Here is a 24,327-nt window from a genome sequence, read left to right on the forward strand (position 1 = left end):
GTTCAACATGGGCACAGCAATCTGTCTGCACAACAACGAAGTGCAAGAACAGGCGCTATATCTATATTGTGTTTGTGCATTTGATGAAGTACTTTGGGCCCCATTTTCCACTTGCCTTGTGTAGTCACTTGCACCTGTGCAGAGTGAGTGTAAAACCCACTATCATTCTGAGTTGTTAGCAATTTACACGTGCTTTGCCTAGGAGTAAATTACTGTACAAGGCAGTGGAGAATCGGATCATACAGCTACATCATTAGTTTAACTGTTGCCTCTGTATAGTGAGTTTCCCCTGTGGTCTCTTCACACAAGAGCGGACAGAAGAAACACTTAAACAAAACAAAAGTAAGGAAAGAAAAAGACAAAGGAAAATCTGACTGTAAAAGCAAAAATATTGGGAGGGTGACTCGGGTAAGTATAATGCCTGGAACTACTTTTAAATTGTCTAGCTTGTCTGAAGGTGTCCCGTTAAGACAAGAAACTGAGACAAGGTTGTAGGAAAGCCAGCTCAGTTTAACAGATACAGTTACGACTTCTAAGCAACTAAATATGGCTACCAGAACCCAGAAAAAGGTTTTTTTATAAGAAATGGGCAAAGCTCTGAGCTGCTACCCAGGGGCACTCCTGGTCCACTTCTGGCTGCACAGGCTCACAAAAGAGTTCTGGAAGAGCTTTTTTAGCAGGATGGGAACAGACCTTTAAGGTGAAGTGCCAGTACAAAGACGGACATTCAACACAGGCTTCATCTACTGGTTTCATCTTGAGCAACATTTAGTATGTGCTATAACTGTCTGGGTCAGTGAAGCAGGTCAGAGTTCTGAATCAGAGTGATCTGGAAGTGCCAGATGCCAAACCTGTGTATGAATAATACTGTTTTAAAACTCTTCCGTCATGTTCTCACTTAGATGGTTGAACTCATTGGGGTGTATATTTTGCTGACCGTTTATCTTGTTGGACAGAAAATAGTTGCAAAGCACTTTGGTAGCTGAAAACATCTGCATTCAGTGCACCATTTGGGTAAGGATGGCTTTATTGCTTTTGTGGGGTCGGGAGGGAGGGACCTAGTAACATGGTTTAAAGTTAATCTGAAGGGGCTATAGTGTGTTAGGGTGGATCAGGAAATTTAACTGCATTTTTATATGCATCCCCTCTTCACCATTCCAGGTAAGTGTTTACTTATAAAGATTTGGGCTTCGGTCAACAGCAATAATTTCTTAATCTCTGCTTTACTGAAATTTCCTACGGGCTTCTGTTTCCCACTAGCTTCCTGCCATTGCTTTTCAGAAGCCTGGAACTAGACTGATTTGATAGATTTGTGATGAAGCTGAACTCTCAGCGAGTGCTTTTGCGCCCTCCCCTTCTGGACAGCCAGGAAAAAAGAAACAGAAGATTCCCTTCCCTGCCATGGTGCTTTTCCAGCATGCAGATCCTGGTGGAATTCTGGATTCAGGGCTGCCATAGTCTTCAGTGGTGCTGCAAGTCTAGCTGTCTTCATGCTGCCGATCAATTGTTCCTGCAGGGTCTCTTGCTTGATATCCTTCTGCCTCAAGTGTTAGCTTCTGTGTTGCCTTATTTTTCCTAGGCATCCATACATCTGTCTCATTTTACACTGCACTGGCTTTTACTTGCTCTTCTTCCCCAGTGCACTTTTTCTTTTGTGTTTTCGTTTTGCTTTTTTAGTAGCAGACATCCATTTTATTTCCCTCTCCTTTGTTCTGTACTGACCCATCTCTAGGCCAAAGCCTGCTTCAGCAATATCAATCAGCCCTTCATTACTGCATTTAACAGCACTGGATACTCAGCTGGTTGACTTCGTCTGTGGGTTCATTCAAGTTCTTGTGATGCTTTTAGAAGAACTTTCCTGGTCTTCTAAATTTAAGACAAGAGTTTCTTCACTGAAGGTCTGATCAATTGGCTTCACCAGGCTCTGGATCAGACCCCGAAGGAGCAGGTATCTAGTCACACTTGTTTAGAGGCAGATCCTTTGCCCTGTTACAGTAGTCAGCATGCTCTCAGAGGAGGGTTTCCACAGCACTCTGTGCCCTTGCCAGGTAGTCCTTATGCCATAGCAGTTCTTTGAGTATATGTCCCTACAGGTGCTTCACCATAGCATGTGTGCATGTCTGTGCACTCTGAACTGGAGATTGTAAAGCAGTGTCTGTGCACCTGCACAGAGCAGCTCCTCATTCTCCCATGTGAGGGCATATAGGGAGGCATTGACCTGCAGCTACTCAGTTCCTTCTCAACTGCCTGCGGCTCCAGATGGAGCACGTGGTATCAGCTGTTCATCTCTGATGAAAAGGGAAGGGTTACTTTGAAAGTAAGAGGCTGATATTTTGCCTCTGAAAGGAGAGAGACTTTCAAGACTTTCTCTGTTTTGCATAATCACTCAGTTGCAAAATAAATGCTTGTTTTAATTTCTTGTTCTTTCTTGTGGTTTTGATCAATAACTTTCAACTTTAGAATGAATGCTTTTAAATATAAAGGGAAGGGTAACTACGTTTCTGTATACAGTGCTATAAAATCCCTCCTGGCCAGAGGCAACATCCTGTTACCTGTAAAGGGTTAAGAAGCTCAGCTAACCTGGCTGGCACCTGACCCAAAGGACCAGTAAGGGGACAAGATGCTTTCAAATCATGGGGGGGAGGCTTTTGTGGTGCTCTTTGTTTATGTGGTGGTTCTCTCTTGGGACTGAGAGAGGCCAGACAGAAATCTATCTTCTCCAACCCATCCTAATCCAAGTCTCCAATATTGCAACCAGTATAGGTAAGCCAGGCAAGGCGGATTAGTTTATCTTTTGTTTTATGTGAATTTTCCCTGTGTTAAGAGGGAGGTTTGTTCCTGTTTTCTGTAACTTTAAGGTTTTGCCCAGAGGGGGATCCTCTGTGGTTTGAATCTGAATATCCTGTAAAGTATTTTCCATCCTGATTTTACAGGGGTGATTCTTTTACCTTTCTTTTTTTAATAAAATCCTTCTTTTAAGAACCTGACTGATTTTTCCATTGTTCCAAGATCCAGGGGTTTGGGTCTTTGATGATTTTGTAACCAGTTGGTTAGGATATTATTCTCAAGCCTCCCCAGGGAAGGGGGTGTGTAGGGCTTGGGGGGGATATCTTGGGGGAAGATGTCTCCAATCTCTTTCCCTGTTCTTTGTTTAAAACGCTTGGTGGTGGCAGCATGCTGTTCCAGAACAAGGCAAAGTTTGTATCTTGGGGAAGTTTTTAACCTAAGCTGGTAGAATAAGTTTAGGAGGTCTTTCATGTGAATCCCCACATCTGTACCCTAGAGTTCAAAGTGGGGAAGGAACCCTGACATGCTTGTTTTAATTTCTTGCTCGTTCTTGTGGTTTTGATCAATAACTTTCAACTTTAGAACGAATGCTTTTGGGTGTTTGCCAAGAAATCGAATAAGCCAAGGTCTCTTTAGGGGGGAAAAAAGCCTTGACCACTTTGTACCACGGTTTTGATGTTGGATAGAGTTTATAACCTTAACTTTTTTGGCCCTTGAAATTAATACAACCGATCCTACCTCTGTACCCTCTGATGATGTACAGGGGCTTTTCCCTGCGCTCTGGTACCATCTTCCTGCAGCTCCAAGTAGCTGCTCCATTAGCATCTCTGGTGCCATGCACACCATCTCATCCTTGGTGCCGAGCCATGTTCCCAGCTCTGGCATTGGCTCAGGCTATGACTATAGGTTTTCGCAGCCCTCCACCACCCTCCAGTTTCTTTTCCCTGGATAAGCTTCTCATTCTGGATGAACTGGAATCTCCCCCACTCAGCTCTACCAAAGCCCCTTCCCCAGCACCACTCCAACAGGTGCAACCTGAATCTCAACTGTACTTAAAACTCTCAGTACCAGCACTGATACTTAAGGCGCCCTCCTCCCTTTAGCCTAAGGGATGATACTTCTGATTCTCAGGTCTCAGTACAGGGCTCTACCTCACTTCCATACCATCACACCCCTCTGGGTAAGTCTATGCAGCAATTAAACACCCATGACTGGCCCAGGCCAGCTGACTTGGGCTAGCAGGGCTCAGGCTGCAGGGCTAAAAATTGCTGTGTAGATGTTTGGGCTTGGGCTCCAACACAGCAATTTTTAGCTCTGCAGCCTGAGCCCTGCTAGCCCAAGTCAACTGACCCAGCCCAGCTGTGGCCATGCTGTGAGTCTTTTATTCCAGTGTAGATGGACCCTGTGAGTCTGTTACAGAAGAGGATGTTCTGGAGCCTACCCAGTGCCCTAGACCTCAAGGATATGAATATCCTTGGGGACCTTTCTCCTGTCCCTCTCCTCCTCAGAGGGCTTACTGGAACCCCTGAGGACACTTTGAACAATTTTATGGGGTACCAGCTCGAAAGAAACCCCAATGCTCACTCCATACCTCCTCATTCACAGGCATCAATAGACCATCCTTCAGGACTGCATGCTGCCTTGGTACTGGGGGAGGCACTAGAGGAGCAAGAGCTACGGATTCAAGGAAGTTTTTTCCCCATCAGCCAAATCCTTCTCCTCCTCTTCTCTGAGTGAAGCAGTAATCCCATCACTGACCTCTTATGCTGATGATTTTAGGGCCTTCCAGGATCTAATGAAATGTCTGGCAGAATCCCTCCAGATCCTGCTAGAACAATGTCCAGGAGTCCTAACATTCCCTGGTAGACATTTTAAATATCACCCTTGCGGACAAATCACCCTGCCAATTAATGAGGCATTGTTATTGCCTGCACGTTCTTTATGGGAAACACCTGTTACTATTCTGCCCACCTACAAGCAGGCAGATGATAAAATATGATATTCCACCATGGGGAATAGAGTATTTCTTCCCCTAGCTTACCCCTGATTCCCACATGGTGGACACAGTTAAGGAAAGAAACCATCCCGTTTGCTCCAGATGCTCCTCTTCAGACAAGAGTACAAACAATTAGACCACCTAAGCAGCTCTTCAATTTTGAATTGGAAGCTACCAGGCCTTGATGGCTAAATACAAGTTTAACAATTATTTAAAGTTCACAAACTTTATTGAACATCTGCCACAAAACCAAAACCACCAATTTAAATCTCTTCTCTCTGAGAGCCAGTGGATTGGGAAGGGATCCCTGCAAGCCGCTCTCAGTGTCACCGACATGGCTCCTAGATCCCTCGCTGCTGCTGTGGTTCTTCGCGTGATGGTTCCTATGTGTATCCCATACGTAGGATATGCACGCGCTCCATGTGCCTAAGTCTGGAATTTTCTTGCAAGCAGAGTCTGTTGGTCTGCACATGCACCATAGCTCTTCTTGTGCTCTGAACTGATAGTATACAGGAGGGTGCAGGTTGATGCTTCTCCAGTTCCTTCTTACTGCTGCATGGGCTAAGCTGGACTCTTCAGTGTCCTCTGCGCCTATCTATTGCGTCAGGCCTGTAAAGAGTTTTAGTATTTCTGTAATGCAGTTAGATGGTTTCTCCTTTTTTCCACACCGTGGAAATTGCTGTGATGCAGTAGGGAGCGGTGTTGACCTAGGAAGGTGGCAGGGGAGTTTCACTTGGGATGGGAGACCTGAGAGCCTGTAACCTGAGCCAGGAGGGAGATGGGGGAAGTAACACCTCTGCCCGGTGTAACAGGGTCGGGTCAGATTGCTATAGGAGAGTAATAGAAGGCAGATATATTACCCCAGGCTAAGTAGATCCCTTTTCCCTGGGGTAAGGTAACAGGGAAGGTTCTAGAACAATCAGGAACCTTCTGGAGACAATTAAGGCAGCCTGATTAGAACACCTGCAGCCAATCAAGAAGCTGCTAGAATCAATTAAGGAAGGCTAATCAGGGCACCTGGGTTTTAAAAAGGAGCTCACTTAGTTTGTGGTGTGCGTGTGAGGAGCTGAGAGCAAGAGGCACTAGGAGCTGAGAGTGAGAACGTGGACAGTGCTTGTACTCCTCAGTCCTCCAACAATCAGACACCAGGAGGAAGGTCCTATAATGAGGATAAAGAAGGTGTTGGGAGGAGGCCATGGGAAGTAGCCCAGGGCATTGTAGCTGTCGCACAGCTGTTCCAGGAGGCACTCTAGACAGCTGCATTCCACAGGGCCCTGGGCTGGAACCCGGAGTAGAGGGCGGGCCCGGGTTCCCCCCAAATCCTCCCAACTCCCAGTCAGACACAGGAGGAGTCGACTGTGAATTCAGAAAAACGGCCAAGCTGAGGGCTGCCCTGAAGCTCCAAGGCAAGCAAATCTGCTAATAAGTGCAAGACCCACCAAGGTAGAGCAGGAACTTTGTCACAACTGGGTGTTGGAAGTGGGATCTGGTGTCCACAGTGCGGCGGAAGAAGGAGGGTGTTTGGAATAGGGGAAAAAAAAGGGGGGGGGGGGAGGGTCTATTTTTATTTTTTTCACCATAATGGAGGAGGTAGTGCGGGCACTGATACAGGCCGCGGCTGCCCAGCAGGAGGCTACTCTTGTCTTGCCCAACAGGAGGCAGTGCGGCTGCAGTAAGAGACTAATCGCCTGCTGATGGACCAGGCTGCTCAAGACCGGGCTACGTTGCGGGAACTGGTAAACCAGGTAAAGGCCCTTACAGAGCTGAACCACAGCTATGATGGGATGCAGATCATGCGGGCTAGCAATTGGCGGCAGAAAATGACGCGGGAGGATGATGTAGAAGCACATCATGGCCTCTGAGAGGAAAGCCCTGCGGGAGGCTTGGCTCCAAGAACAGTGGTCTGGCATCCTCGCTCCATTCCTGTGTGGGGAGGCCCAGAAGGCCTACTATGATTTGCCTGAAGAGGCTGCGGCAGACTACCCCAGCTGAAAGCAGAGATCCTGGCCAGATCTGGGGTAATGACCGCAGTGCGGGCCCAGCGATATCGTGAGTGGAGGTACCAGGAAAACAAAACCTCATAGTCCCAATTATATGACCTCATCCATCTCACACGAAAGTGGTTATGAACTGAGTCCAGGAGTCCGGAGGAGATACTAGAGGTTCTGGTCATCAACCGATACATGAGAGAACTACCGCCAGACCTTCACGCCTGGGTAAGCCAGAACAAACCCTCCACCTATGACGAGGTTGTCGCGCTGGTAGAAAGGCAAAGGACGGCGAGGGCGCTGACCCGACCAGTTAAGGAAGAAGCACCCCGGGTTAAACTAGCAGCATCAAGCCCTAGAGCTCGGGTGACTGGGCCACCAGGAGAACCCAGGTGGAAAAAGAGAAGGGCTGAAGGCCCACCAGAAGCCACAAAGAGTCGGAGCACTGAGGGGGAAGAGGATTGTGATGTTAGACTACCCAAACCAAGAGACCGGGGAATGCCTAGAGCTCCATACAGATGTTACGCCTGCGGGGAGTGGGGACGCATAGCTGCACAGTGTCCCAATGCCGAGGAGCCTATGCAGTGTAACCTAGGGAACTGGCAGACCTATGCTCCCTAATCCACCTTGTGGGGGGTCTCACTAACCCCACATATGTACACCAGACCAGTGAAGCTAAATGGGGTAGAGACCACAGCACTGGTTGATTCGGGGAGTGCTATCATGTTTGTCTTGGGGAAGCTCGTGAAGCGTAGTCAGCTGCTGTGGGCTAAGTATACGGGGATAACATGCGTCCATGGGACAGTTGGTTATTACCCCACCATCCCAGTAAAAATCGAGATTCAGGGGAACACTACTGAGGTAGCGGTAGGTGTAGTCCCTAAACTCCCATTCCCAGTGCTCATAGGGAGGGATTTCCCAGGATTTGGAGGAATTGGAGAAAGGGGGAAGCCCTGAAAGTAGTGAGGCATCCACAGTAGACTGTCAACCCTCAACCTTCTCTGAAATATCCCCAGATTTGTTTTCCACTCCCAGACAGGGTAGAAAGACGAAAAGGGAAAGAAGGGGAGCTAAGGCCTTGGGAACCCGAATACTGGCCCAAAGCCAGAGGGTCGCTCTCGTAGGGAGGCGGACCCGAGCAGCTGAAAAGGAGGCCACCCAGGAGGGAGAAGCACCTGAGTCTGACCCACACCCTAATGCCTCTGAACCAGGAGAGGCAACAGAGACTGGCCCCCTAGATCTCGGGCAGATTAGCCTCGGGAGAGGAAATTTTGGACGGGACCAGGCTGAAGACCCAAGGCACGACAACATTAGGAAAGAGGTGACCGAAATAGATGGGGTCACCGTGGAAGGGAAAACCCAGGGACCAGGACCCTACTTCATAATGAAGAAGAATCTCTTATACTGGGTTGCACCAGTACAGGGGCAAAAGGTACAGCAGATCCTAGTACCTCAAAAACACCAGAATGCTGTATTAAGTCTGGCCCATAGTCCTCTTTTTGGGGGAGACATTTGGGGGTAGAGAAGACCTTGGCACAGGTCCTGTGACAATTCTTCTGGCCCGGAGTACATGAGAAGTGCGGAGGTACTGTGCGTCCTGCCCGGAATGTCAGCTGCACAGTCCCCGTCCCCACTTGAGGGCACCTTTAGTACCCCTTCCCATCATAGAGGTCCCCTTTGAGCGAATAACCATGGATCTAGTGGGACCCCTGGAGAAGACAGCCCGGGGCCAACAATATGTACTTGTCATTCTGGATTATGCTACTCGCTACCCAGAAGCCATCCCCCTGTGAAACACAGCCTCTAAAACTGTAGCTAAAGAGTTGGTGGGGATCTTTGCCCAAGTGAGGCTACCAAAGGAGATATTAACAGACCAAGGTACCCCATTTATGTTGAAGCTAATGAAGGACCTCTGTACGCTGCTCCATATACATACCCTGAGAACTTCAGTCTATCATCCGCAGACCGATGGGCTGGTAGAAAGGTTTAACCGAACTCTCAAGGCAATGATAAGGAAAGTGGTAAGTCGAGACGGGAAGGATTGGGACACCCTACTACCCTACCTTATATTTGCAATCTGGGAGGTACCTCAGGCCTCAACTGGGTTTTCCTCCTCTGAATTATTATATGGACGACACCCCTGCGGCATACTAAATATTGCAAAAGAAATCTGGGAAGAGAAACCCAATGAGGGGCGAAATATAATTGACCATGTGTTGCAGATGTGAGAACGGATCGCCTGGGTCACCCCTATTGTACGGGAAAATTTGGAAAAGGCACAGGAGGCCCAGCGAACCCGTTACAATTGCCCGGCAAAAGTCCGACAGTTCCAACCAGGGGATCGGGCGATGGTGTTGGTACCCACAGCAGAAAGCAAGCTTTTGGCCCAATGGCAGGGGCCCTATGAGGTGGTTGAATCGGTAGGGGAAGTAACCTACAAGGTGCAGCAGCCAGGACACGGGAAACAAGAACAAATTTATCACATTAACCTCTTAAAGCCTTGGCACCAACGAGAGGCGTGTGTAGTGGCCCAAGAGACTCCGATCCAGGGAAATAATATGCAGAAGCAGATTAAGATATCCACTGATCTGACACTAAACCAGAAGAAGGCGGTCACTGAGATGATCAACTGCTACCAGGACATGTTTTCAACCAAACCAGCCCGGACCACCGAAGCATATCACCACATTATCATAGACCCTGGGGCAAACATAACTTTAAGGCCCTATCGGGTATCAGCAGCAAAAAGGGAGGAGATCAAGGCAGAGGTAAAAAAGATGTTGGAGATGGGAATCATCGAAGAGTCCCACAAGTCAGTGGTCAAGCCCGATTGTGTAGGTGCCCAAACCTGATGGCACCACTAGGTTTTGTAATGACTTTCGCCGGCTGAATGAGAGATCCAAATTCGATGCATACCCCATATCGATGAATTAGTTGACCACCTGGACAATGCCCGATTTTTGACCACCCTTGATTTAACAAAGGGATACTGGCAGATGCCAAATATGCGAAAGAAAACACGGCATTCTCTACAACAGAGGGTCTGTTTCAATATACTGTTCTTCCTTTTGGACTGCATGGGGCACCTGCCATCTTCCAGCATCTTGTGGACAAGCTCCTATGGCCCCATATCAGTTATGCAGCAGCATACCTGGATGATGTGATTATTCACACCCCCGACTGGGAAACACACTTAGGAAAGGTGGAAGCAGTTCTGGACACGCTAAGACAGGCTGGCCTCATAGCCAACCCAGCCAAGTGTGCTATAGGGCTAGCTGAGGCTAAATACCTTGGCTACATTGTAGGAAGGGGCATGGTTGAGCCCCAACTAAACAAATTAGAGGCTATCCAAAATTGGCCCCCGGCCGAATTGGAAAAAGCAAGTCCGGGCATTCCTGGGTGTGGTGGGGTACTACCGACAATTTATTCCCCATTTTGCTACCAGAGCTAGTCCCCTGACAGACCTGATAAAAGTCCAGGGTCCAGACATGGTGAAGTGGACAAATGCCGCAGAGAAAGCATTCATGGATCTACAGACAGCCCTCTACAGTAACCCCGTGCTTATAGCCCCAGACTTCAACAAAGAATTCATTTTACAAACAGATGCATCTGGAGTAGGATTGGGATCTCTCTTATCGCAGATGGTCAGAGATGAAGAACACCCAATCGTCTACCTCAGCAGGAAACTCCTCCCGAGAGAGCAGAAGTATGCCATGGTTGAAAGAGAGTGCCTAGCTGTGAAATGGGCCATGGAAACACTATGGTATTACCTTCTGGAACGATGGTTTACCCTTGTGACCGACCATGCACTCCTCCAGTGGATGCAGCAAAATAAAGAGAAGAACGCAAGGGTGACCAGATGGTTCCTGTCCCAACAACCTTTCCAATTCACCATACAACATTGGGCTGGAAGCCACCATGGCAATGCAGATGGCTTGTCACGAGTACACTGCCTGATGTCCCCAACCCCGTAGTGTTGAGCGGGGGGGGGTGGGGAAGATGGCTATAGAAGAGTAATAGAAGGCAGATATATTAGCCCCAGGCTAAGTAGGTCCCTTTTCCCTGGGTAAGGTAACAGGGAAGGTTCCAGAACAATCAGGAACCTTCTGGAGACAATTAAGACAGCCTGATTAGAACATCTGCAGCCAATCAAGAAGCTGCTAGAATCAATTAAGGAAGGCTAATCAGGGCACCTGGGTTTTAAAAAGGAGCTCACTTAGTTTGTGGTGTGCGTATGAGGAGCTGAGAGCAAGAGGCACTAGGAGCTGAGAGTGAGAATGCGGACTGTTGGAGGACTGAGGTGTACAAGCATTATCAGACACCAGGAGGAAGATCCTGTGGTGAGGATAAAGAAGGTGTTGGGAGGAAGCCATGGGGAAGTGGCCCAGGGAGTTGTAGCAGTCACACAGCTGTTCCAGGAGGCACTCTAGACAGCTGCATTCCACAGGGCCCTGGACTGGAACCCGGAGTAGAGGGCGGGCCCGGGTTCCCCCCAAATCCTCCCAACTCCTAGTCAGACACAGGAGGAGTCGACTGTGAATTCAGAAAAACGGCCAAGCTGAGGGCTGCCCTGAAGCTCCAAGGCGAGCAAATCCGCCAATAAGCACAAGACCCACCAAGGTAGAGCAGGAACTGTGTCACACCGGGAAACTGGACAAAGGCTGCAAGAGACCCCCTGCTGCAGGGTTTTTGGTTTCAGTTTTGTGCTGGGTGGTGGAATGCAGTGAACCCCAAGGCTGGGGTCTAAGCTCCCTGCCCCCCAGAAGAACTGGACTGAGGGGTTGTGGTTGTACCCACAAGCTGTTTTAGACTGTGTTCCTATTGTCCAATAAACCTTCTGTTTTACTGGCTGGCTGAGAGTCACGGTGAATCCCAGGAAGAGGAGTGCAGGGCCCGGACTCCCCCACACTCCATGACAATTGCCTTCAAGAACTGTTTTCTGGCCTTGCTGCTTTTCTGTGAGTGACTAACATTAATTCGGCCTATGCTGCCTGGGTGAGGTGCACATCTCAGCCAAGTGCAACATCTGCCACTCCTTTCCCCCCAGAACTCGAGAGAGTCGGGAACTGAGACTTAAGAAACACCTGATGGAGAAAGCAATGAGACCCCCAGATCTTTGACCTTGGTCCTGTCTCAGACATCAATGTCATCAAGCAGGCAGTACCTCCCAGAACAGGAGATCAGGAATGGAGACTAAGACGTCTAAGCCTAAAAAGGAGGCTTCCCATGAGAGTCAAGGGCACTCCAATAGACATGGACAAACCAACTTTGTCAAAGATTGCCCTGAAGAGAAAGGATCCCTCCCCAACTCTGTGAAAGCCAGGAAAGCCTGCATGTATTGGCGCTAAAGATGTAAGTCTTAATTAATCTTGGCAAGAGAAAGTGGCACTCATGCGTACGGATCTGCTGGTTCCAATACCGGTTGTTAGCTAAGGCTAAGGACAAGCATCCTCAGGTGCTCCCTTCCATATCTAGAGCCAACATTATTGTGCCTAAAACAACAGGGTCCTAAATGGATCCAACTTCCGCTGTGACCAGAGAAACGCCAGATCTGACAGCTCCCACAATGGACTCCCTGTACCTCAGGGTGGTCTGAGACCTATGTCTCCCCAGAGGACATTTTTGCCCTCCTCTGTCCTCATTCGCCCCTCCTGTAGGGATCATGTCTATTCCAGGACATTGTTACTCTAGAGGAAGAGCCTATTTTGAGGATACAGAATCCAGTTTTCCATTGCAGCTACAGCTGTGGGGACAGCAGCACTACAGTCAGCTATCATTTCTGAGTCCTCACATCCACCCCATGTTTGACCACTGCTTGTTAATCTCTTTCCTGTAGAATACACATAGGGACCATCACGCAAAGAAGAAATGGAGGTTATTTACCTGCAATTGGAGATTCTTCAAGCTGTGTGGTTCCTATCTTTATTCTACTACCTGCCCATCATCCCCTTGAGCAATAGCCAGATTTGCAATAAAAGTAGGAATTGGAGAGGCATTGGTCCATACTGTCCTTTACACCCTCAGTTTGGAGCATGAGGAGAGCTATGGTGCATGTGTCGACCAATGGATATTGCTTACAAGAAAACTCCAGACAGGGACATGGTTCGCATGTGTAACCCACATGTGGAATATGGAGAGGGACCACACATCTTGATGAACCTCTAGTTTCAGGTGATCTCCATTTATGCAGTCAGTATCTTGGCTCCAGTCTTCTGGACTACCAGTTGAGGTTAATCAGCAGAATACTGTTGAAGACCCTCCCTTTAAAGAGTCCAAACTTATCAGCATGGACACAGACACCTTCTCCACATAAAGCTTGAAAGGCAACACTATAGGCATTGAGAATTTGTGTCTGCAATAAAAATAGGTTTTAGCAGGTGCTCAAACGTTACAGACCACACACTGCCTGGACAACCACACAAGGCCTGTCTTAGACCTTCAGAGCCTTTGAGGAGGAGATCCAAACCTCACAAAAGGGGACCACTTCCCTCTACAACTACCCAATCTGCACCTCCTTCTCAGAGACAGTTTTGACTCCTTTGTTGAGGAAATCGAGCAACCGATTTCCCTAGATCCTCCACTGTACAGTTCTACCACCCACCTGCCTTTTGGAGACTGACTGTCCCACTTCCTGCCTGCCTAGAAGCACATCACCTCAGGCAATGGATACCAGAAATGGCTGACATGGGCTATTTCATCCACTTCCTCTATTGCTATCCCTCTTCAGGGCCTCATCTCACAAGGAGCTCTTAAAGCAGGAAGTTCAATCTCTTCTGCTCTTAGGGGTAATTGATCAGGTTGCCCCTGAGTTTGCCAGAAGAGGGTTCTATTCCAACTATTTCCTAATCCCCAAGAGGGGTGAAGAGTGGAGGCCAGTTCAGAAAATTAAATGCTTATTTCCTTTCACAGCACTTCAGGATGATGACTCTAGCCATCATAATTACATCCCTAGATCCAGGAGACTGGTTTGTTGCCCTTCACCTCCAAGACATGTGCTTTCACATAGCTATCCACTGCTCCCACAAGAGTTTCCTATGTTTTATAATAGGCTTTTCTTCTTCGAGTGCTTGCACATGACCATTTCAATGTAGGGGTATGTGCGTGCCCCAAGCACACCTGCTGGAATTTTTTCCCCTCGTCATCTCCGTTGGGTTAGCTCCAGCACCCTCTGATGTTGCACACTCGTAGTGCCAGTATAAAGGGCCCTGCTGACCCCACTCCCATTCAGTTCCTTCTTACCACCCCTGAGAGTTGCTGGAGCCCTTCATTCCTCAGGCAATCCTTCTCCTAGTAGTTGTTTCTCCAGTTTTTAGTGTAAATAGTTGTATTTTAGTTGTTAGTTTTGTAGTAGTTTTTAGAACTTAGGCAGTTTTGGATGCCCCTATGCTTCCTTCGTGGGGTTGTCTGCTTCTCCAGTCCCAGGGCATGCCTCGGTCGCTGGGTTTCAAGCCCTGTGCCTCCTGGGATAAGTCTAAAATTGTCAGACACGTAGATTAACATAATTTGTTGGGGAAGAGTCAACATGTTTTTTGTAAAGGGAAATATGCCTCGCTAATCTACTAGAATTCTTTGAGAGGGTCAACAAGCATGTGGACAAAGGGGATCCAGTGGACATGGTGTACTTAAATTTTTAAGAGAGCCTTTGACAAGGTCCCTCACCCACGGCTCTTAAGCAAAGTAAGCTGTTATGGGATAAGAGGAAAGGTCCTCTCATGCACTAACTGGTTAAAAGATAGGAAACAAAGGGTAGGAATAAATGGTCAGTTTTTAGAATTGAGAAAGGTAAATAGTACTGGGCCCAGTCCTAGTCAATGTATTCATAAATGATCTGGAAAAAGGAGTAAGCAGTGAGGTGGCAAAATTTGCAGATGATATAAAACTACTCAAGATAAGTCCCAGGCAGATTGCGAAGAGCTACAAAAAGAACTCTCAAAACTGGGTGACCGAGCAACACACTGGCAGATGAAATTCAGTGTTGATAAATGCAAAGTAAGGCACATTGGAAAACATAATCCCAACTATACATATAAAATGATGGGGTCTAAATTAGCTGTTTCATAGATTCATAGATACTAAGGTCAGAAGGGACCATTCTGATCATCTAGTCCGACCTCCTGCACCGCGCAGGCCACAGAATGTCACCCACCCACTCCTATGAAAAACCTCACCCAAGGTTATCACTCAAGAAAGAGATCTTGGCGTCGTTAGGGATAGTTCTCTGAAAATATCCAGTCAATTTGCAACGGCAGTCAAAAAAGTGAACAAAATGTTGGGAATCATTAAGAAAGGGATAGATGATAAGAGAAAATATCATATTGCCTCGGGACCCTGGGCTAGATCGACATTTGGTCTGACCCAGTATGGCCGTTCTTATGCCTTTGAGCAAACAGCATTCAAGCTGTCTCAAGTGCTTGGGGGAAACTCGTAGGAAAGACCAGTGCCAAATCTGCAGAGATTTTGGGCTCCAGACCAAGAAGGAATGAGCTACATGACTGAAGGTCCTCCTCATGGACTGAGCACCTCAGCCTTGGTGCAAAGTGGTCCTCCAAAGGCTCGGTACTTTAGGCACCGACTGTCTTCTCCAGTGCCTCAGAAGAAGCACCATAAGCACCAAGAGAAGAACCAGTCTCTGGTCCATCTGGCCTGCCAGGCATTTCCTCTTCACATGGCAGTCAGGACTGTTTTGATTCTAACGGACAATCCGATGGCTATATTCTACATAAACAGGCAGGGCGGCGCACATTCTTCCCCACGTGTCAGGAAGCAATCTGCCTGAGGGAGCTCTGCATTGCTCATTCCATTAATCTAGAGGCAGCTTACCTTCTGGGCACACAGAACCAGCTAGTATATCACTTCAGCAGGTCTTTCTCCTTTCACCATGAGTGATCTCTCCGACCAAACATTGTGAAGGACATCTTCCAACAGTGGGGAAACTCCCCTTATAGACCTGTTTGCCATGTGCAACAACAGGAAATGCCATCAGTTCTGCTCCCTGTAAAGTCACAGTCTGGGGTACCTCAGATGTGTTTCTGTTGCCATGGTCAAGATTTCTGTACTATACATTTCCTCCTATCCTGCTGATTCATAGAGTTCTGATAAAGATCAACCAAACCAAGCGTGAGTCATTCGGGTAGCTCTAGCATGGCCCTGACAGCATTGGTTCACCACCCTCTTAGGCATGTCCATGGAGTCACTACTGCAGCTTCCGCTGCACCTGGAACTGATCTCCTGGGACCATGGTCAGCTGCTGCACTCAAATCTGAGTTCTCTTCATCTGACAGCCTGGAAGCTCCAGGGCTGAATCCAGAGGAACAAGCTTACTCGGAGTAGGTCTGCAAGGGCCTAGTAGGCAATAGGAACCCCCTCCCGTAGGGCTACCTATCTTGCAAATGGAAGTGTAACCCTTCTGCCTGTCAGAGTTAGCAGCAACATGGGTTGGGTTCAGTATCTAGGGGTTCCTTTTCAATAACACAAGGCAAAACCAGCTTGATTCCCCCACCCAGTGACCTGGGACAATTACATTCCACCCCCCTGGCTGCCTCTAAGAGGCAATACTTCCCCTCTTGCAAGCACAGAGCCTGAGTGTAGCAAAAGCCTTTTAATAAAGGAGGGAAACAATGTGGCATTATGTGGGGAAACACCACAAACAGGATTCATAAATAAACCATGAGCAAAAAACCCACCCCCAAGTAAGTGTCCTTTTCCCCTCGGGGTCTTAAGTCCAGCAACCTAATAGGCACCCCACCGTTTGTCCTTTGATCAGTGCAGCACCCAGAGTGGTTCTTGAGTCCAGCAACCCAAAAGTCACTCTTCCCACAGTTTTCTGTCCTTGGTCAGTGCAGCCCCAGACTTCAGAAGTTCATCTGTAAAGTTCAGCCTGCGTGGAAGGGGAGGGGGGCTAGAGGCGCACCTTACATGCACCCTTGCTCCAGTCAACCAAGTGCCACACCTCTCCACCAGCCACACTGCTAAGCAACATGTCTTCAGGCATTGTCCCCCCCCCCCAACTAACACAGTTCTCAGTGATTTCAGCTGTTAGTAGGGGAGCCTCAGTACTGGCACACTCAGAACCACTAGCCCAAACTAGGTCTAATACTTAGACCTAGGAATCAATTATTTCAGCTCTGCAGCACATAAGACTCCTAACAGAGTCAGTATTAGCACTGTTATTACACTGTGGAGGCAGGAGGAGGTTAAAGTGATGTCGAGGGCCACCAGAAGCAACCCAAATACCTATACCCAGCCCCTCCTAATTCATTGGGCTTTGGAACCCATGTCCCTTGCCTAGTGAGTGCTACTTAGTTGAGGGTGAGTCCCTCCATCATAAAATGCCAAGTGCAGTTCTACTGTCCTTAATTCACATAACCAGGATAACAACACTTTATTACTCCTGCCCCAATAACAAAGAGACTGGGGATCCCACAGCAGCCAAAGTGACCATTTGGGTAAGCAGTCCCATCATGCTAGGCAGGGTGGGTGTGCCCATGCAAACTAGATCAGCCATTGAAGTCCTTTTCCACAGCTCACCACCAGATGTCAGGGAAGAGCTCATTCTGACTCTGCTTACATCACCGATTCTCCATGTGGTGCTCCCAACATAAAATTCCACCTTCACAGTCATCTCCGCAGCTCATTCTGGAGTACCTGCTACTGCTGAAACAAGATTTAGCCCTCTCTTCTGTCAAGGTCCACCTAGCAGCCATCTCTGCCTTCCATCCCAAGGTGGACAACTGTTTCGTCTTCTCACAAGGTGGTCATCAGGTTCCTCAAAGGCCTGGAGAAGGTGTACCCCCCAGTTTAGAGATCTCATCCCCTCTGGGACCTGAACCTCATTCTGTCAAAACTTAGAGCCCCCCATTGAACCATAACAACATGCTCGTTATTATTATACCTTTCAGGCTATCGCTTAGTCCAGAAGAGTTTCAGCGATCCGGGCCCTCACATCAGTGCTTCCATATAAGATCTTTTTTTTCCAGGACAAAGTCCAATTATGACCACACCCATTGTTCCTTCCAGAGATCATCTCACAATTCCATTGCAGTCAAGCAATCTTCCTGCCAGGTTTCTACCCTAAGCCACATCCAACTAGTGGAGGCGCTGTTCCTCTCTATTTGCATGTTCATGGGGCCCTGGCTTTCTACATACAAAGGACCAACCTCTTTGCAGATCTACTCAGCTCTTCATAACAATAGCAGAAAGAATGAAAAGTCTCCCCATCTCTGTGCAGAGAATCTCATTGTGGATTACTTCTTGTATCCAGTTGTGTTACAGTTCATGAACAACTCGCTCTCAGCCAATCTAATAACTCACTCCACAAGGTCTCAAGCTTCCTCCACTACTTTCCTAGTGCAAGACCCGATTCAGGACATCTGTAGGGCAGCAACCTGGTCATCGGTTCACATATTCACAACACACTATGCCATTATACAGCAGGCTAGAGACGATGCCAGCTTTGACAGCTCAGTCTTGCAATCAGTCTGTCCTTGAACTCTGAACCCACCTGAACTGCTTGTGAGTCATCTACATTGACATGGACATGCTCAAGCACTCGAAGAAATAAAAATGTTACTAACCTTTCTTTAATTGTTGTTCTTCAACATGTGTTGCATATGTCCATTCCAAAACCCACCCTTCATCCCCTCTTTCAGAGGTGGTGAGCAAGAAGAAACTGAAGGGAAGCGAGATCAGCAGGGCCCTTTCTACCGGCACTATGAGCATGCAGCACCAGAGTGCTGGAGTTGACCCAAAGGATACCACTAGGGGGAAGAAATCAGGCAGCTATGCTTGGGGCACGCACACACCTACATTGGAATGAACATGTGCAACACATCTCAAAGAACAACGGTTACAGAAAAGTTAGTAACCGTTTTATATCATTACCAGTTACTGAGTTCTCCCCTTCAGGCTCTCTACAGCCCCAAGGATCTTTACAAAGGTCCTCTCAACAGTATCTGTCAAAGCTGGAATCTCCCAAGAGCTCTTTGCTACCCCAACCAAAATGAAATGTCGTCTTTTCTGTTCCAAGGGAGTATGCAGGCCCAATTCATTGGGAATTGCCCTGATAACACCATGGCCCCATGTCCTGCTGTATGCTTACCCACTTCTACCTCTAATTCTCAAGACCTTGATCAAACAGAGACAGGAAAGAGTGAGGCTTATTCTCATAGCAATGTCATGGCTGAGGTAACTGTAGTTCTTGAACCTCCTTCGCCTCTCAGTGACAATGCACTGCTGCCTTCCCCTCAGAAAGGATTTCTTGTCACAGAACTCAGACACCGTGAACCATCCCAACCCTTTGTCTTTGAATCTGAAGGCATGGTTCTTAGACGGTTCTGGGGCACTGAGCTGACTTGTTCAGACAATATCCAGACAGTCCTCTTATCTAGTGGGAAACCCACAACTCCCAGAATTTACCTGCAGATGTGGAAACATTTCCTTCCTGGTGTTCTCCCTAGTCTTTTCCAGCCTCAGAAGTTCCGCTCTTCAAGATCTTAGTCCACTTGTTGGACTTAGACACAGGGTCGGTCAATGAGCTCAGTCAGAATACACTTGCCAGCTATCACAGCCTTCCACTCACCCACTGAGGTCTTCTCAGTTTTTGCCTGTCCTACTATGACCAGATTCCTTAAGGGCTTACCCAACTTGTTTTCCCCTGTATGGAACCCTGCTCCCCAGGGGACCTTAAGTTCATTCTCAATGCCTTAAGGAAACCTCCCTTTGACCCAATGGCTACCTGTTCTCTCCTTCACGTCTTCCTCAAGAACTCATTCCTGATCACTATTGCTTCAGCTAGACAAATAGGAGAACTCAGTATGCTTGTGGCAGACCCACTGTTCACTGCCCTCTACACAGATAAGGCCATGCTATGTCCCCATCCTTGCTTCCTCCCTAAGGTTCCTTCGGAATACCATGTTAACCAGGAAATCCATGTACCAGTGTTCTATCCAAAGCCTCATGCCTTGAGAGAGGATTCTAGCCTACACACGTTAGATGTCAGAAGGGCGCTCTCCTTCCACATAGACAGACCCAAAGCCTTTAGGACCTCTCCCAGATTCTTTGTATCCTTTGCTGAAAGGATGAAAGGGCAGCCCATTTCCAAGCCAAGACTGTTGAAGTGGGTCTCGGATTGCATCCTAACATGAGACTGCTGGAATACAAGCACCTCATAGAGGGAACACACACTCCAGCAGGTCTCAGTCCACATCTATAGCCCTCCAGAAGGATGTTCCTATAGCAGAAATCTGCAAAACTGCAACTTGGTCCTCCATCCATATATTTGCAAAGCATTATGCTATCTTACCTGCTACCACAACTGACCTATTCATGATGCAAGTCCTCCAATCTGACTTGAATTTGCCTCCTAGGCACCCATCTCCATGCTGAATTACTGCTTGGGAGGCTCCTACAGTGGAGGAGTCACAGGGGCTTATACTTAAAGGAGAGGTATTTACCTGTATCGTAACTTGAGTTCTTTGAGATGTTTTGTCTCGATGGGTGCACCACTCTCCTTCCCCTCTGCTGCAGAATCTCTGGCTTCGTAGTTGAGAAGGAACTAAGTACCCTCGTATGGAAACAAAAACAGCTGCTCTGCACAGGCACGTGGCCGTGGACATGGCTTTACAGTCTCCGGTGGAGAGTGCACAGGCATGCGCACATTCTGTGGCAGAGAATCCATAGGGACAAACATCTTAAAGAACTCATGGTACCATAAGGATAATTAACCTCACACCTCTTCTGATACCAACTCATAGGCACCTTATAAATGCGTGAGAGATCTTTAGAAGTATGTGTCTCAGTTTTAGGGTAACTGCATCTGTATTTCCCCCCCAACCCCTTCTATGGTCCAATCCAGGAGTACCCAGTCAGATCTCAGGTCTCCAGCCATCACCTGTCTCTGGGCAAGGACCCTTCTCCTACTCCCTTATGACTGGAGTTTTAAGGCTGTACAGCTCCTTGCCTTACACTGTGATATTCCCATCAACCCAGTCTGCCTAATGGCCAGAGCATGTGCATTGCATTCTCTCCAAGGGCTATGGCCAGTGTATTGCTGGTAACTACAAGCTACCACACAACTCTTTTTAAGCACATTTATTCCTCAGGTAAAAGTGTTAGAGAGAAAACCTAATAACAACAACAAACAGATTTAAATACACGCTAAACATACCTGGAGTCACCTATCCCTTTCAAGGGGCCATAGTAGGACAACGTTTTTCCAACCCTTCCACAAAGGTTGGGTGCCCCCTTCAACCGAAGGGCTTGTCTGTTTGCTGAATCAGAAAGAAGACCATGCATCAATTCAAGTTCAGCCTTTTATACCAAAAGCCCCTTCTTTGTTTTCTAGTCTCTATAAAACCCACCAATCCAGCCCAGGGCATGGAGCTTCTCTGGCAGTGTTTACAATTACAAGCTCGGGTAATCACCCCACATCGTTTTTAGTTCCTGCTGGAGCTGTGGTAACCTTCCCCCATGGAGTAGAACACAGTCATACATAAACCATTCATAAATGTAATACAATGGTTCCCAAAATACTGCAAAGGGTGCAATATCTGTCACAGTGCTGACTTCAGACACTTAACCTCATGGTATTTTTGATTGCTGGGTTTCTTTAATTATTATTATTAGTAGTAGTATTGCGGTAGTGTCTAGAAGCCCTAATCATAAACCATGGCCCCACAATGCTAGGTGGTATACAAATATTTAACAAAATAGCCCATGCCTCAAGGAGCTTACAGTCTAAGTAAAGGGGATTGGATACGGAGATTCCATCCTGAAGGATTGTTTTACTTTTTTTATAGCCCTAACTTGCAGTTAGCTAGTCATTTGGGCGTGGGGGCAGTAGACAGCCCTTAAAACAAGAGCTTTTTATGAGAATGTTATGCATGAAGATAGATTGTGGGGACCTGACCTTGCCTTAAGGTATAAAAATTCAGAGTTAATTGAAGATTCCACTTACGCAATTTGGAGGCTCCGTTCCACTGAGGAAATCTCCCTGTAGGGCTCGCACCTCTAGTCACAGCTGATACTCTACTTTGACTGGAGAAGTAGCATCTACTTTGCTTTTTCTATAGGTAGCTGCTTTCAGCAAGCTTTTCATGTTTTATGTTACATCATAATGTCTCTTTTCCCCCCTACCACCGTTGTGACTGTTCAAATGTGTCAAAAGTAAGGGAACCTTTTGGCATAGTGACAAGTCCATGAGAACTCTGTTATAAGAGGAATGGAACCTATCTATTTTATGGCCTGATTTCAGACTTGAGCTGTAGTTACTCAGCAACTCTGAAAATCAGGTTGCTACTGAAAGAAGAACCTGGCCATTAAAGGAGTAAGCTTGCTGTTGAGGCTTTTCAGTTGTTCATTTTTACCTGCTAAGGCCTTGTCAACATGGGATTTTACCCATTGATGGCCAGCCATTGGAGAAGCTGTGTAACGCTGACAGATCCCAGTTGTCAGCAGGTGGTATCAAACCTGGGACGTCTGAAGCTTAATGCATCAGTCTCTACTCCATATGGCTCTTAGCTAAGGCTGTAGAGCAGACTCATTAATCTCTTTCTCTAAGTGGTCTTGGTGCCACTAGATGGGATGGTACACCACATCCAGGAGGTATGTGGGTTACTGCTGCACCAGAACAAAGTCCCTACCGTAGACAGGCAAAGGCACTGTTTGCACTGGTACAGCTTTATCCCTGCTTGAAATCAGGGTCAGCTGCACCATCATGATGTATACCAGCTTTGCTTCCCTACAGTAGAGGGTTTGTACTGGTGCAGCTGCATTGGTGGCTGGCCACAGATGGCTGAAATTGGAGAATTCCAGTGCTGACAAGGCTTATGAACCCTCTTAAGCTGTACTTCATACTGCTGTAATTAATACTCTAGGAGCCTTTAAAATGCCTAAGGGAGGAGGGGGGAAATGCTATTCTATGTCTGATTTATGACTCCAGACTCCAACCGTCCAGGAAGCTATTAGGCCCCCTGCACGGTGCTCAGGAATTACTTCTGTACTATCATTTGCCAGACAAAGGAAACATCTATGAACTGATGGAATGTCTGCATTCCAAAATGGATATTTTGTAGCCCACACTGGTATCCTTGGAGACAGTAATGGCTGAAACCTTGAACTCTAGAGGATACTACAATCCAAGCTGTTGGCCAACTGGCTGCCCTTGGAGTGTCTCACACTTCATATTATAGTTTGGGCTACCTCCACATTCCATTTTGATTACTCACTTTCCTTCTCTTGTTTGCTCTGAATGGACTTGCTGGACCCTGGTGCTTTGCTTGTGGGTTGAGCTGCAGTGCGCCTGGCAGTCCAGAAAGTGAGTAGGAACTGACTGTGCATGTTCCATGAGATGCAAGAAGCTGCACACCCTCAAACTAATGTACTGTGGGTACAGCACCTCTGTTTTATAGCAGCCACAGGCTGATTCCAGGTATACCACTAAGTGTATTGTTTCCCAGTGCCCTCTGTCCTTTCCTGCAGTGCAGAGGCTCATTCATGCTTACATTTTTTTAAAGAGGGCAGTCTAGGATTTCAGTAGGGCTCTGCATGGACACAGGGCAAGATCAGGGCCTAAACATGACCTGAGGCTTTGCAGACAACATGAACTCACATATTCTGGAGTTTGTAACTAAAAAAAAATTCCAGTTGGGGGAGCACACCTGCTGATTCCTGTAAGGTCTGTAATGTAATTGTGCATATTCCTTGCTAACCACTAGAGGGCATCATTATGTATCAAGGTTCACTGTAGTGGAGTAAGAAACAATGCATCAGTTGAATAAAAAAGCAGGTTATTTAGCTCTCTACCTGTGTCTTAATCAGCAGGTTCCTGGGTCCAGACCTAACAGATCCAACAATGGCAACGCAGCAGTAGGGCTCATACACAGCTGCTGGTTTAACTGTCCTCCAGCACCAAGAGCCTGTAAGCAAGTGTGGCCATGCTGAGAATGAGGGTGGGAGCTGATACAGGCCTGGTGCAGAATACTGTTCCCCAGCAGTGGGGGCTGCGGGAAGTGGCACAAGCCAAGGGATGTGCTGGCTGCCGCTTTCCGCAGCCCCCATTGGCCTCTAACAGTGAACCGCGGCTAGAGGGAGCCGCAATCAGCCAAACCTGTGGACGCTGCAGGTAAACAAACCGTCCTGGCCCACCAGCGGATTTCCCTGACAGGCCCCATGCCAAAGGTTGCCAATCCCTGATCTAAATAATACTTAGTCCTGCCAGGAGTGCAGGGGACTGGACTAGATGACCTCTCAAGGTCCCTTCCCATCCTATGACTCCATGATCATTCTGACAGAAGGAGCAAACCCTCAGTTCTTCAAGGCTTGACAAGTACCACTTTCTATCAGAGATGCAGCTCACAAGGAGCTGGGATGTCTGGATGGTATGGGCATACTAACCACGACTGACTGGAATGAATGAGTGATTTCCATTGTTCCTGTCATGAAGAAAAATAGTGCAGTCAGGGTTTGTGGTGATTTTAAGGTGACCATTAATCCCATACTCTTACCTTACCGTACTTAACAATACCCCTTACCTTGCACTGAAGATATTTTCTTATTGCT

General features: G+C 47.5%; 2 long non-coding RNA genes across 2 annotated transcripts in view; both read right to left on the bottom strand.

The window, feature by feature from the left end:
- Positions 1–24,327, bottom strand: part of LOC122458600 — a 58,253-nt gene that overhangs the window by 33,029 nt on the left and 897 nt on the right. The window lies entirely within an intron of this gene.
- On the bottom strand, positions 17,230–23,850 carry LOC119851263. Its single transcript, XR_005291195.2, has 3 exons — positions 21,725–23,850; positions 20,936–21,038; positions 17,230–17,545 (listed from the first exon to the last, which is right to left on the bottom strand). It is a non-coding gene; the product is annotated as an uncharacterized LOC119851263 (long non-coding RNA).

The sequence above is a fragment of the Dermochelys coriacea genome, chromosome 2 (assembly GCF_009764565.3).
Source record: "Dermochelys coriacea isolate rDerCor1 chromosome 2, rDerCor1.pri.v4, whole genome shotgun sequence".
Taxonomy (NCBI): Eukaryota; Metazoa; Chordata; order Testudines; family Dermochelyidae; genus Dermochelys; species Dermochelys coriacea.